The 12,643-nt window shown below is 39.1% G+C and overlaps 1 protein-coding gene across 9 annotated transcripts in view; it reads right to left on the bottom strand.

Moving 5' to 3' along the window:
- Positions 1 to 12,643, bottom strand: part of Tbc1d5 (TBC1 domain family member 5) — a 477,512-nt gene that overhangs the window by 409,099 nt on the left and 55,770 nt on the right. For 3 of the 9 annotated variants that reach the window (XM_052745614.1, XM_052745613.1, XM_052745610.1), the window contains exon 3: positions 5,812 to 5,897. The exons of the other annotated variants lie outside the window; for them this stretch is intronic. The gene's annotated coding sequence lies outside the window, so the exon portion shown is untranslated. The remainder of the gene's footprint in view (positions 1 to 5,811; positions 5,898 to 12,643) is intronic. 9 annotated transcript variants of the gene reach the window in all.

Below are 12,643 nucleotides of genomic sequence, written 5' to 3' on the forward strand. Positions count from 1 at the left end.
TCCAAGTTATAAAACTTGTTGCTTACTAAAAAAGAATATTGAAGAAAATAATTTCTAGGAATACACATATTCTAGCATCCAAACTACCTTTTATCTACTACTGATAACATGCTGATTTCACTATTTCTAACATTTTTATACATCAGATTACCCAGGGTCCAGTTAATTATAAAACATGTTTTAACACACCATTTCTTTTTTCAGTGCTTTAAAATTTAAATATTGCACATAGACACTTATTTATCAGATTTGCTTGAAACATTTGAACAAAGTGAACCTTTGTTAATTAGGATGTAGAAGACCAAGTCAATTTTTAGGTCTCAGAAGAATTTCCTATATATAAACTGCACTGATTTCTTAGAATAATCATATAACTATTAAAGCCCTGCATAGCTGTATCGACCATAAATCATAGGGGGGAGACATTAATGTATATGCTCTCATGTAGTGATTTCAAGTGATAGATGCAGAAGATGCTGAATTTAAGAGCTACTTTCATTTATTCACACAACACAAAACAGATGTTACAAAAACAGATGTGACCACAAGATAGTGCTTGCCTTCAGTGCAGTTCAGAGTAAGACATAGCCAAGTACAAACAAACTCACTAAAGGAAAGGGAACCAACTCCCAGTTACTAGATGGTAAACTTTGTAAAGGACATGCCTACCAAATACTATCTTCTAAAAGGAAATCACTAAACTATGGTTATTAATACGGGGGAAAGTATGAAATTCAATAAAGCCAAAAAAGAAAAAAATCTTAAGAAAATGGGAGTTTGCTGGTCGTTTCAAGGCTGTAAGTGGGTTTTTATTTCTCAATGTTTCTATAATCAGCACACAACATTCCCTTAGTTCTTTTCTTTTGTTGTGCTCAAGACTAGCCTGGCACCTCTTACATGTGCTCTACCTCCTAATCTATGATCCTAGCTCCCTGTACTGTTCTTATAAGATAGGTAGAAAGATTTTTTTCCCCTCAATTGTTAAATCCAAACTTTGACCAACTGAATCCTGTTAAAGAAATTAAAAACTACTAACTTAAAACAGAAAAAATATCAGTAATTTTAATTAATTTATATATTAAGTAATATATAAAGGATCAAAAGGACACAAGACTTCATAATATATTAAGTACTTTTAAAAAAACAACTAGATTTGAGGGAAATTATTTTATTATAAGATAGGATTTGAAAACACATTAAAAATTGTATTTTGAAAATTAAAGAAAAACAAGATTATTAGATCAGATCTTTCATCTGGATTTGGTAAAGAACTCACTAACAACTGGTTAGTCTTTCCCCTTCACATCAAGCCTTTATGAAATGACACTAAAATTCTCTCCAGGAGTATATGAATTTTAAATAACAAAAAATTACTAAAACCATAAACCACTGACTTTTATTCCAATCAGCTCCCACTCCACTAAAACTTTGATCTTTATGTTAAATTCTACTAATGTTACATTTGACATATTATAACTTGATAGACATTTCAATTTAAAAATTAATTTTTCTTCATCTCCCTCATGATGATCCATGCTGTGGACTATATTTTAATTAGCAGTATACTAAATTCTAAGTTCAATTAAATATTTTCTGAAGTATATAATGAAGTACAGGATTATTAAAATAATAAATGTTTCAATTAGAATGAAAATACCACTTAAGAGTAAGAATATGCAGAGATTCAAATCAGCATCTACATGCTACCTACAGTGGGCAAACAATTCACCTTCAATAAATTACAATATTTAAAAAGCTGGGCATGTCACACAAAATCACCAATTTAAAAAAAAAAATCACTAGACTTAGCAATTCTAAATTGCCTCCCACAAAGCTTTCCAGGTACCCATTTTCTCACATACATTTCCTGTTGCATACCAAATCCACTGGGACTAGGGTTTAGAACCCTAAAATGGGGCATGGTCAGTCAGATACTGATTCAAATCTCAGCTCCCCATTATCAAGCTGCATAATCCCAAAACATTCATTTGGCCTCTTTAAGCTTCAAATCTTTATCATGACAAAAAGAAGATAATCATTATTGTTCAGGTTTTAAAAGTAAAACAATACAGAAAGGCAGAGTGGTGTATGCATTTAATCTCAATACTCCTGAGGCAGAGGCTAGCAGATCTCTGTGAGTTTAAGGCCAGCCTAGTCTACAAAGTGAGTTCCAGGCTAGCCAGCCAGGACTACACAGTAAGACCCTGTTTTGTTTTGTTTTGATTAAAGAAAAAAAAGCAACATAAAACAATGCATACAGTATCACACCAAAAATTAAATGTTTCATAAATGGTAGTTACTATTGAACTACTGAGACTGCAATTTGTAAACATTTTAAAATAAGATTTTAAGATAACATACGCTTTTTTCTACAGATACAGGACAGGAAAAACACAACAAAAACAAAAATCCCTACCATTTAATTAGGCTCCTTTGTAAAACAGAGAGTAACAATATAGATGGCAATACTGAGTTGTTATAAAAATGAATGAATCCATGCAAATGCTCTCAATAGTAGAAGGCACATCCCCTCTTTAAAAGGCTGTTACACACAGGAGTAGTTAGTAGTAGTTCCCAGAGGGCTGGCACACAAGGTTAATAAATGATGGATGTAGAGAAGCAAGTCAGTAAGTCAAAGCATATTGAATACAGTACCACTTCCAAAATTATTGCTCTGTATACAGTCGTTACAATCTTCAACTATCCCTTATTTTTATGTTAAAGTTAGAAGTCTCTATAAGCAGATTACCAGTAACAAGCAGAAACAAACCTCAATTTCTGTACCTGAACAAAAGTAAGCCCTGACTGCAGCAGAAGAGCAAATTCTACTCACAAAGCATGCACATGATCTGCTGTCCATTATTTATTTTCAAAGGAGTTTTAGAGTAGGGCTGTCACCTGACCAGTAGAGCTAGACCAGGGAAGGTCATGCTTTCTGACAACTTTTTTTCTGCCTCTCAGAGAATCTCAGCAGCTGAATCAGAACCAGTGCAGAAATGTACTTTCAGAATACTGGCTATCAACCTCAGTCATCAAGCCAAAAGGAGAGACAGTCTTGTCAAGCAGCAGCAGTGGTTTCCATTTAGTGTTAGCAGGAAGAGGATCTGATCTTTAGCATCTCCTTTAAAGGGGTTTTTAATTAGTCTGAAAACAATAAAGAAGCTCCATTCTTCAACTATTCAATATAACACAAAGATAAAGTCATTCTTTGCTGGCTGAAGTAGTATGTATATTCTATATTCCCCACCAGGCTACAAAAAATCTTTCACATTACCAAACGATGAAGAAGCAAAACAAACAAACAAACCCAGACCTAAAAAGAGTAGTTTTCTTTCCAACTAAATAAACCTCCCTGAAATTTGTCTCTGCCTTTGATAATCGGCTAAATAAGATGCGGCAGCATCAGGAGGGTGTACAGATAGCTAGCAGGTGCTACAGTGTATCACAAAACCATGTAAAATAATCAGAATGACAACCAGCACTACCACAAGTGACATTAGTCATCAGTCAGCTTCTCAGCTTCCTCGGGGCCAGAATAAATAATTTACCAACTCTCTAGCTTCCAAACATTAATTATTTCCTTTGCATCCAAACCACATTTTAACTCTGATAGGTTCTGTGGAATAAAACACACAATGGGAATAATTTCCAAATATAGAATTATTTGACCATATGTAAATACAAATGCCTACCAAGTGACATACAGTGCAGATGTAATGGGGTTTGAAGGTGTTCATGTAATAAACTAAGTGAACGGGAGAAAAAATAGAGTTTAACAAAAGGAAGAAAAAAACCAATGGGTTCCCATGCACCAGACCAAACAGAATCTAAACTCTGGACACTAGACTGTAAACTCCAAATCACAATCTCACAGCAGGCTGGTTGACTGTAACTGAGGGGTGGGGCAGAAACTGCCCCACAACTTTAATATACATTGCTGCCCTCAAAGAAGAGGAGTAAAAAATTTAAAATTAGCACATATGGGAAATTTTTCAAAGTAAACTTAATATACAAGAAGATAAGAATCTTTTAAAAGTATTTTAGTGGGTATTTTAAATCGGTATATGAGCAAATCATAAACATCAATAAATTTGAAAGAGAAAACAGGTGTAAAAAAAATTCAAGGACTATTTTCCCCAAATCTTATAATGGTATTAAAAGGTGTTTATTAATGCTATAGAAAAGAGAGAGAGAACAAAAGTTACATCCTAAATCTAGTTTTGTGTAAGCCTGCTAGTCTCAATGAGTATAAGTCAGCATTTATGAGTAACACAGAAAGACCACTGTGGCACATAATGTATTATGCTGCTACAGCAACATCTCTTTATTAAACAGCATAAACATTTTTTAGTTTCCTGAAACTACTAATATATGAGAAATAGCACAAATCTATTCATATATCTAATCTTTTCTTTTAATTTCAGTAAGAAATCCTTTCAGTGAACGAGTAATACACTAATATCTGGCTTGCATGCTATATTTTTTCAAAGGTGTTTAAAAAATAACCATTTTCAATCATCATAATTTCACTGTTGTTAGAGTACATAACTACCTGAACAAAATCATACTGTTAATAATAAGCAAACCTATCTCTTACTTATGCACAGAGCAAGTGAGGAACTACAAGTCAGACAGGCTTCGGACAGGCAGACAGACAAGAGAAGGGGCCGTAGACAGTTAAGTGAAGATGGCATACTTGCAGCTTCTTCCCCCTCTTGCACTGATCACGAAGGTCCAGAGGGGTCTCTTCAGGCTGGCAGGCCCAGGCTGCACAGCTAAATTCAAAGCTGCAACCAGATGTGTTTAGCCCAAGCTGTGGGCCCACCAGCATCTCTTCTTTGTCTAAAGTGACCAAGTCTAACTTAGGGGAAGAGGACACAGTCCAGCCCACCAAACACTTAAAGCCCCAGCCCTCCAGGAGAACAGTGAGTCTCTAACCTCTCTGTTTTGCTCTGAGTATGGGTGTGTGTGTGCACGGAGTTCTTCACCTTTAATAAAGCTTATCATCTGCTGCTACCTACTGAGATTCTCTTCCTGCCCTTTAACTATTTAATTGACAGAGAAAACAAACCCAAACAAGACCCCTAGAAGCTAACACAGCACTTGTATTGTCTTGATAAATAAACAAATAACACACAGGTTAGTCTCCCCCAAACTAAAATAAAACTATAAAAATTACATACAATGTATTAAACATCTGTTGCATGAATCTTAAAAGTTCTTATTAATAAAATTAAACCCAGAGCCAGGTATTGGGGTGAATGCTGGAAGATCAGAGAAGCAGAACAAGCCACAGCCACCTCACCTTGCCAATTCCTCAGCTGATCCTGTTTCCTCAAACTGGAAGTTTCTGAGTCCTCATCCAGATGGATCTCAGCTGAACTGCTGCTCAAAAGCCTAAAAGCTTAACCAGCTAGTTCCTGGTTTTCACGCCTAATATACTTTTCTGCTTTCTGCCATTACTTCCTAGGATTAAAGGCGTGAGTCACCATGTCCAGTGTGGCCCTGAACTCACAGATATCCAGATGGATTTCTGCCTCTGGAATGCTAGGATTAAAGGCGTGTGTGCCAACATTTTCTGACCTCTATATCTAGTGGCTGTTCTGTTCTCTGACCCAAGATAAGTTTATTAGAGTGCACAATATTTTGGGGAACACAATACCACCACATTAAACATCTCTCACAAATTATTTAAAATTAAGATTTTATACTAAGATAGGAAGACTTAGGTGCTCTCCCAGTTACTTTCCTGTTGCTGTACTAAAGCACCACAATCAAAAGCAACCTACACAAGAGCTTATTTGAGCTTACAGTTCCAGAGGGTTAGAGTCCAAAATTGCAGAGCAGAGGCAGCAGGCAGCCATAGTGACTGGAACAGGATGCTGAGAGCTCACATCCTGAATAGCAAGAAGAAAGCAGAAAGCAAACTGAAAACGGCTTGAGTCTTTAAATTCTCAAAGCCCACCTCCAGTGACATACTTCCTCCAACAAGGCTGCACCTCAAGAATTCTGCCACAGTACTACCAACTGGGGACCAAGCGACCAAATATTTGAGTTTTTGGGAGATATTCTCATTCAAATCACCACACTGACCTTTGGCTCAAAATATGGAACCTTGCAGATCTCCCCATGGGTATCTGTGTAGACTTCAATATAGAAAGTATGTTAAGCATTCAGTATCAGTCAAAAGAAAATAAATGCACAAATATTATCACATTGTGAAATACTACAGAATAATAAAAAATTAACAAATCACATATTAACAAGCAGCATATGTCATATTCAGTAAAAATGAGAAAATAAAATTCCCAGTAGAGGATTTTATTTTATTTTTGTTTGGGTTTTTTCTTTTTTTTTTTGTTTTCTTTTTTCTTTTTTTTTTTTTTTTTTTTTTTTTTTTGAGACATGGTTTCTCTCTGGTGCTGGCTGTCCCAGAACTCAGAGATCCGCCTACATCTGCTTCCAGAGTACTTGGATTAAGGGCGTGGTGGTGCATTACCTGGTAGGATTAAAGGTGTGAGCCACCATGCCTGGCAAAGATTTATTTATTTTATGTACATTGGTGTTTTGCATCATGTCTGTCTGTTTGAGAGTGTCAGATCCCCTGGAACTTGAGTTACAGACAATTGTAAGCCATGTGGGTGCTGGGAATTGAACCTGGCTCCTCTGGAAGAACAGCCAGTGCTCTTAACTGCTGAGCCATTTCTTCAGCCCACAAGGATTTTAACTAAATGGTTCTAACATCTGCTGTGAGAAAAAAAATAAAAATAAGGAGCCCAACTCCCAATTCCACAACTGTAACAACTTAAAGAGACCTGTTACTTCATTAGCATATTCTCAATTTTCTTCATATGAAAAATCTGACTTCTACTTATTTAAAAAGCAAACAAAAACCCCAAGTAAGTTTTCAGACATACTTAAGAAGGCACAAAAAACTCCAGTATTACAAGGAGACTCAGCTGTCTCCAACTATCTAAACTTGACAACTACATATACAAAATCTGTATTGACATCATTTCCACCTCTCCCTCTAACCTACCCCCAAATCTATTTCTTTATGGGCCTTGGCTGTATCTGTAATGCCCGCATTACCGTCACCCGTTCACCATGTCCGAGCGAGGGGCTGCGGATTAAAAACTAAGGGACAAGAGACAGCGAGTCATTCGCCACGGCTGAATGCCGAATGCCAGCCGAATGCCGTTTATTGAAAGAGGGAGGAAACCTTAAATACAGGCTTAGAGCACAATGGCGGATCCCTGGAGGGCAGAAGTTCACTACATTTTTGCATCTAAGCTGTTTACACCAAATGCAGGATACAGGAACAAAGAACCTCCGGTTGAACATTAGGTGAGAAGGAAACTGGCAGGGAATCTGAATAGGGAGGACATCTGGTCAAGGTCGGCAAGCAAGGCGGCTGCCACTCACAGTGGGGGGCCAGGGCCCACAGGTCCCCCCTTTTTACTAAAAAATGAGCTTCTGACTTAGGTTGCATGGGATGTCAGCAGGTCACCTTACCCATCATAGAGATACCTGCCCAGGCCACACAAGTGCTCTGTCTTAGGTTGATGACCGCCCCCCAAGAATTACCCATCTCTGAATACTCATTATCATACAGACTCAACCACGTGAGCTGTAGAGTGACTGCTGCCAAAGATCTCAAAGTGGCGCTGGGCTCGCAATCTGTGAGACACAGAAAAGACCAACAGAAGTCCTAACCCACCCATAGCCAGGAGGCTAAAGGCAATTGAGCCATTCCCTTCTTAAACGAGCCTTACTGCAAATTGGAGTCCTTGTAAAGTGGTGTCCCATAAGCAAATGGAACTTGAGTTTTAATAATTTTAACAACTTTCAAAGCCAATTTAAATGTATAAATGTAGAATTAAATTTATCGTGCCCAATAAAATAAAAGGTTAACTAACTATGGTAGCTACTTTTGCTGCCAGGGTCTCCACTGTGCTAGCTGTAGAACCCAATTATGAAATAGCCATCCCTGAAATAGTAGCAGCAGTGACCACCACCACTATAACAGCAACAACGGCAACAGCGATGTCAGTCTCTTCTAGAGCATGTGAGCATCATCTGTGTCTAACTGCCATGGTCCACTGGCATAGACGCAGCTCCAGGAACACGAACCACCAAGGCCCATTTTTCTTGATCCCAGCACTACTTAGGCTGGCAGGTCTGTAAAAGAACAACTAAGAACCATAAAGAAAACAAAAACAAAAACAGCAAACAAGGAGCAGAACTAATGGTCTCATTAATGGCTACATTCATGCTCATAACTTTTAAGGTATCTTCAAAAAGGCTAGATGAATTTCAGGAGGCCAATAAATGTTTGCACAGAGCCATTCCTGAAAAGTAGGTACTACACCAGCTTGAAGAGGGTTGAAAAATGTGAAAAGGCTTAGCTGGCATGCTAGTGTTAACAAATGAAGGTCATTGACCTTCAGAGTTATCCTTAATCTCCAAGGTGTCTGGGTGACACATTCTCAACATTTTTGAAAAAAGTTACCATACATTACCTTCTGAAGAATCCAACCATATGGCTACAATTCCTAGGCTTACAATAATGTTTGCCAAGGCTGGCAGTATTGGGCTCTCAATCCCCATTGGCATCAGAAGGGGAGAGTTTTTTACAAAGGCCCAATAGGTCTCTGCCATGTTGGGATTCAGCAGCAGCCACAGGGTGCATGCAGCGCTCAGGAACCCAAAGAGGAACTTCATTGTCCTGCAGAAAGACACAAACAGATCCCCGGGCCCACACCAACACCGGATGGGGTCCCCTCCAAGAGTCAGTAGAAAGATCCTTCCATCGCACCAGAGGATGATTTGCAACAGGAACCCTCCAGTGCTTATCTGCAGCGGATACTGCAGTAGAGTCCACCGATAAAAACTTTTAAAGTACATAAAACAAGGGAAAGAATAGAATATGGAGAGGAGAGATGAGCCCCTAGTTCTCCCCTTTTTACTTTAGCAATATATGTTTTTAAGGTATGATGGCAGCGTTCTACTATAGCCTGTCCTTGAGGATTATAAGGAATACCAGTCTTATATTAACAATAAAAAAAGTCTTGGCAGAATTTTGAAAATCCCGTACTGCTGTAGGTGGGACCATTATCAGTCTTTATGCATTTTGGCACTCCCATGTAAGCAAAAGCATGAAGGCAATGATTCTTTACATCCTTAACCTTTTCCCATGAATCGGCAGAAGCAATAATTACTGCATTAGTAATTCCTGGGTTATGCCTGTATGATGACGAAGAGATCCAGCATTAAGATGATAATGTTGATGCAACTGAGTAGCCTTATCAAAGGCAGAACAAACTAATGTGAAAGCCATACGAGTAATGGCATCAACCCTCTTCAAGCTGGTGTAGTACCTACTTTTCAGGAATGGCTCTGTGCAAACATTTATTGGCCTCCTGAAATTCATCTAGCCTTTTTGAAGATACCTTAAAAGTTGTGAGCATGAATGTAGCCATTAATGAGACCATTAGTTCTGCTCCTTGTTTGCTGTTTTTGTTTTTGTTTATGGTTCTCAGTTATTCTTTTGCAGACCTGCCAGCCTAAGTAGTGCTGGGATCAAGAAAAATGGGCCTTGGTGGTTCGTGTTCCTGGAGCTGCGTCTATGCCAGTGGACCATGGCAGTTAGACACAGATGATGCTCACATGCTCCAGAAGAGACTGACATCGCTGTTGCCGTTGTTGCTGTTATAGTGGTGGTGGCCACTGCTGCTACTATTTCAGGGATGGCTATTTCATAATTGGGTTCTACAGCTAGCACAATGGAGACCCTGGCAGCAAAAGTAGCTACCATAGTTAGTTAATCTTTTATTTTATTGGGCACGATAAATTTAATTCTACATTTATACATTTAAATTGGCTTTGAAAGTTATTAAAATTATTAAAACTCAAGTTCCATTTGCTTATGGGACACCACTTTACAAGGACTCCAATTTGCAGTAAGGCTCGTTTAAGAAGGGAATGGCAGCCGGTCGGTGGTGGCGCACGCCTTTAATCCCAGCACTTGGGAGGCAAAGCCAGGCGGATCTCTGTGAGTTCGAGGCCAGCCTGGGCTACCAAGTGAGTTCCAGGAAAGGCGCAAAGCTACACAGAGAAACCCTGTCTCGAAAAACAAAAAACAAAAAAACAAAAAAAAAGAAGGTAATGGCTCAATTGCCTTTAGCCTCCTGGCTATGAGTGAGTTAGGACTTCTGTTGGTCTTTTCTGTGTCTCACAGATTGCGAGCCCAGCGCCACTTTGAGATCTTTGGCAGCAGTCACTCTACAGCTCACGTGGTTGAGTCTGTATGATAATGAGTATTCAGAGATGGGTAATTCTTGGGGGGCGGTCATCAACCTAAGACAGAGCACTTGTGTGGCCTGGGCAGGTATCTCTATGATGGGTAAGGTGACCTGCTGACATCCCATGCAACCTAAGTCAGAAGCTCATTTTTTAGTAAAAAGGGGGGACCTGTGGGCCCTGGCCCCCCACTGTGAGTGGCAGCCGCCTTGCTTGCCGACCTTGACCAGATGTCCTCCCTATTCAGATTCCCTGCCAGTTTCCTTCTCACCTAATGTTCAACCGGAGGTTCTTTGTTCCTGTATCCTGCATTTGGTGTAAACAGCTTAGATGCAAAAATGTAGTGAACTTCTGCCCTCCAGGGATCCGCCATTGTGCTCTAAGCCTGTATTTAAGGTTTCCTCCCTCTTTCAATAAACGGCATTCGGCTGGCATTCGGCATTCAGCCGTGGCGAATGACTCGCTGTCTCTTGTCCCTTAGTTTTTAATCCGCAGCCCCTCGCTCGGACATGGTGAACGGGTGACGGTAATGCGGGCGTTACTGTTACACTTGGCAAATAGCATCTATAGCTAAATAACAGCAAGATGCCTTCCAGCAAAAATTACATCTCCATAAAGAAGTTCAAAATACTTCTGTCACCATGAAGACAATAACAGAAACACTGCTAATTGTCACAGAAACACAAAGTAGCAGCCATCTGATTTAAAGACTTACTGACTTATTAACTTTAACAAGAAATCATATCCAACTTATATTAACATTTTCTATCTGAAGTCTGCCATGCAGTATTATGATTTATCTCATAAACACACTAGAGTATGTTCAAATTCTATCAATTCTGACTAGCATAAACTTGAAACAATGAAGTGATCACACCTGTTAAGCAATGTAGCTTCCCAGATATTTTAAAAGTTTATACAGTAAAATACTATTTCTTCCTAAGTCCTTGAGTTTCTCATGAATTTTTGTATACACTGAACTCAGTGCAATCTAATTAAGGCAATGAAGTACAGAGTAAAGATAAGGAGATGGAGGAATTTGGAATATGGAATAATAGAAACAGTGTAAAACAGGAACTTGGGACACTCAAAAATAATAAAGGACATGGTGTCAAGAAGGGGTGAAATTAGCCCAATTTTAACTTAAAAAATACAATATATATAGCTAATGGTATCTTGAAAAATACTAATATTAAATTCAAACAAAATATACGACTGCAGAAAAAAAGAATTCTTAAGATCAGTTACTTTGGTTACATAAAAATTATTGCAAGGCAAAAAAACAAACAAAGCAAAACACCTCAACAACTTTAGAACACTATTAAATAAACTAATCAAGTTATCTTTACATCATACCTAAGATAGGATAAGATACAGCGTGAGACACGGAAGCTGTCTTATTTACTTTTCTATTGCTGTGATAGGACACCATGACCAGGACAACTGGATACTCACAGCTTCAGAGGTTAGAGCACAAGATCATCATGTTATGGAGCATGGCAGTAGGCAGACAAGCAGGCAGGCATAGTGCATTGGAACAGAAGCTGAGAGCCTACATCTTGATCCAAAAGCATGAGGCAGACAGAGATAACTGGCTAACTAGAAATGGCTTTTAAAACCTCAAAGCCTGTCCCAGTAACATACCTCCTCCAACAAGGCTATACTTCCTAATCCTTCCGAAACCATTCTACCAACTGGGAACTAACTGTTCAAACATATGAGCCTATGTGCTATCTTCATTCAAACCATCAGTCATTCAAACCATCACATTAGCGGAACTTATGGCAGCCTCATCTGGGACTTCCACCAATAATTGATCAATAGTAGTTTCACGACATTTGGTAACCCAGACTCAGAAAGACAAACATGGTATGTACTCACTCATAGGAGGATACTAGATGTGGAACAAAGATGACTGGACTGCTACTCACATCACCAGGGAGGCTACCTGGAAAACAGGACCCCAAGAAAAACACGGGGATTGCCCAATGACGGAGAAATGGATGAGATCTACATGAACAGCCTGGACATAAGTGGGGAAATGAAGGGCGAGGGTCGAGGGACAGAAAGCTTGGGGGAGCGGGAGATCCCAGCTGGATCAACAACAGAGAGGGAGAACAAGGAATAGGAGACCATGGTAAATGAAGACCACATAGGAAGAAGCAAAGTGCTAGAGAGGCCCACAGAAATCCACAAAGATACCCCCACAATAGACTGCTGGCAATGGTCGAGAGACAGCCCGAACTGACCCACTCTGGTGAAGGGATGGCCAAACACCCTAATTGTTGTGCTAGAAACGCCATTCAATGACTGAGGGATCTGGAAGCAGAGATCCACGGCT

The sequence above is a fragment of the Peromyscus californicus genome, unplaced genomic scaffold, assembly GCF_007827085.1.
Source record: "Peromyscus californicus insignis strain IS unplaced genomic scaffold, ASM782708v3 Scaffold_19__1_contigs__length_69161282, whole genome shotgun sequence".
Taxonomy (NCBI): domain Eukaryota; kingdom Metazoa; phylum Chordata; class Mammalia; order Rodentia; family Cricetidae; genus Peromyscus; species Peromyscus californicus.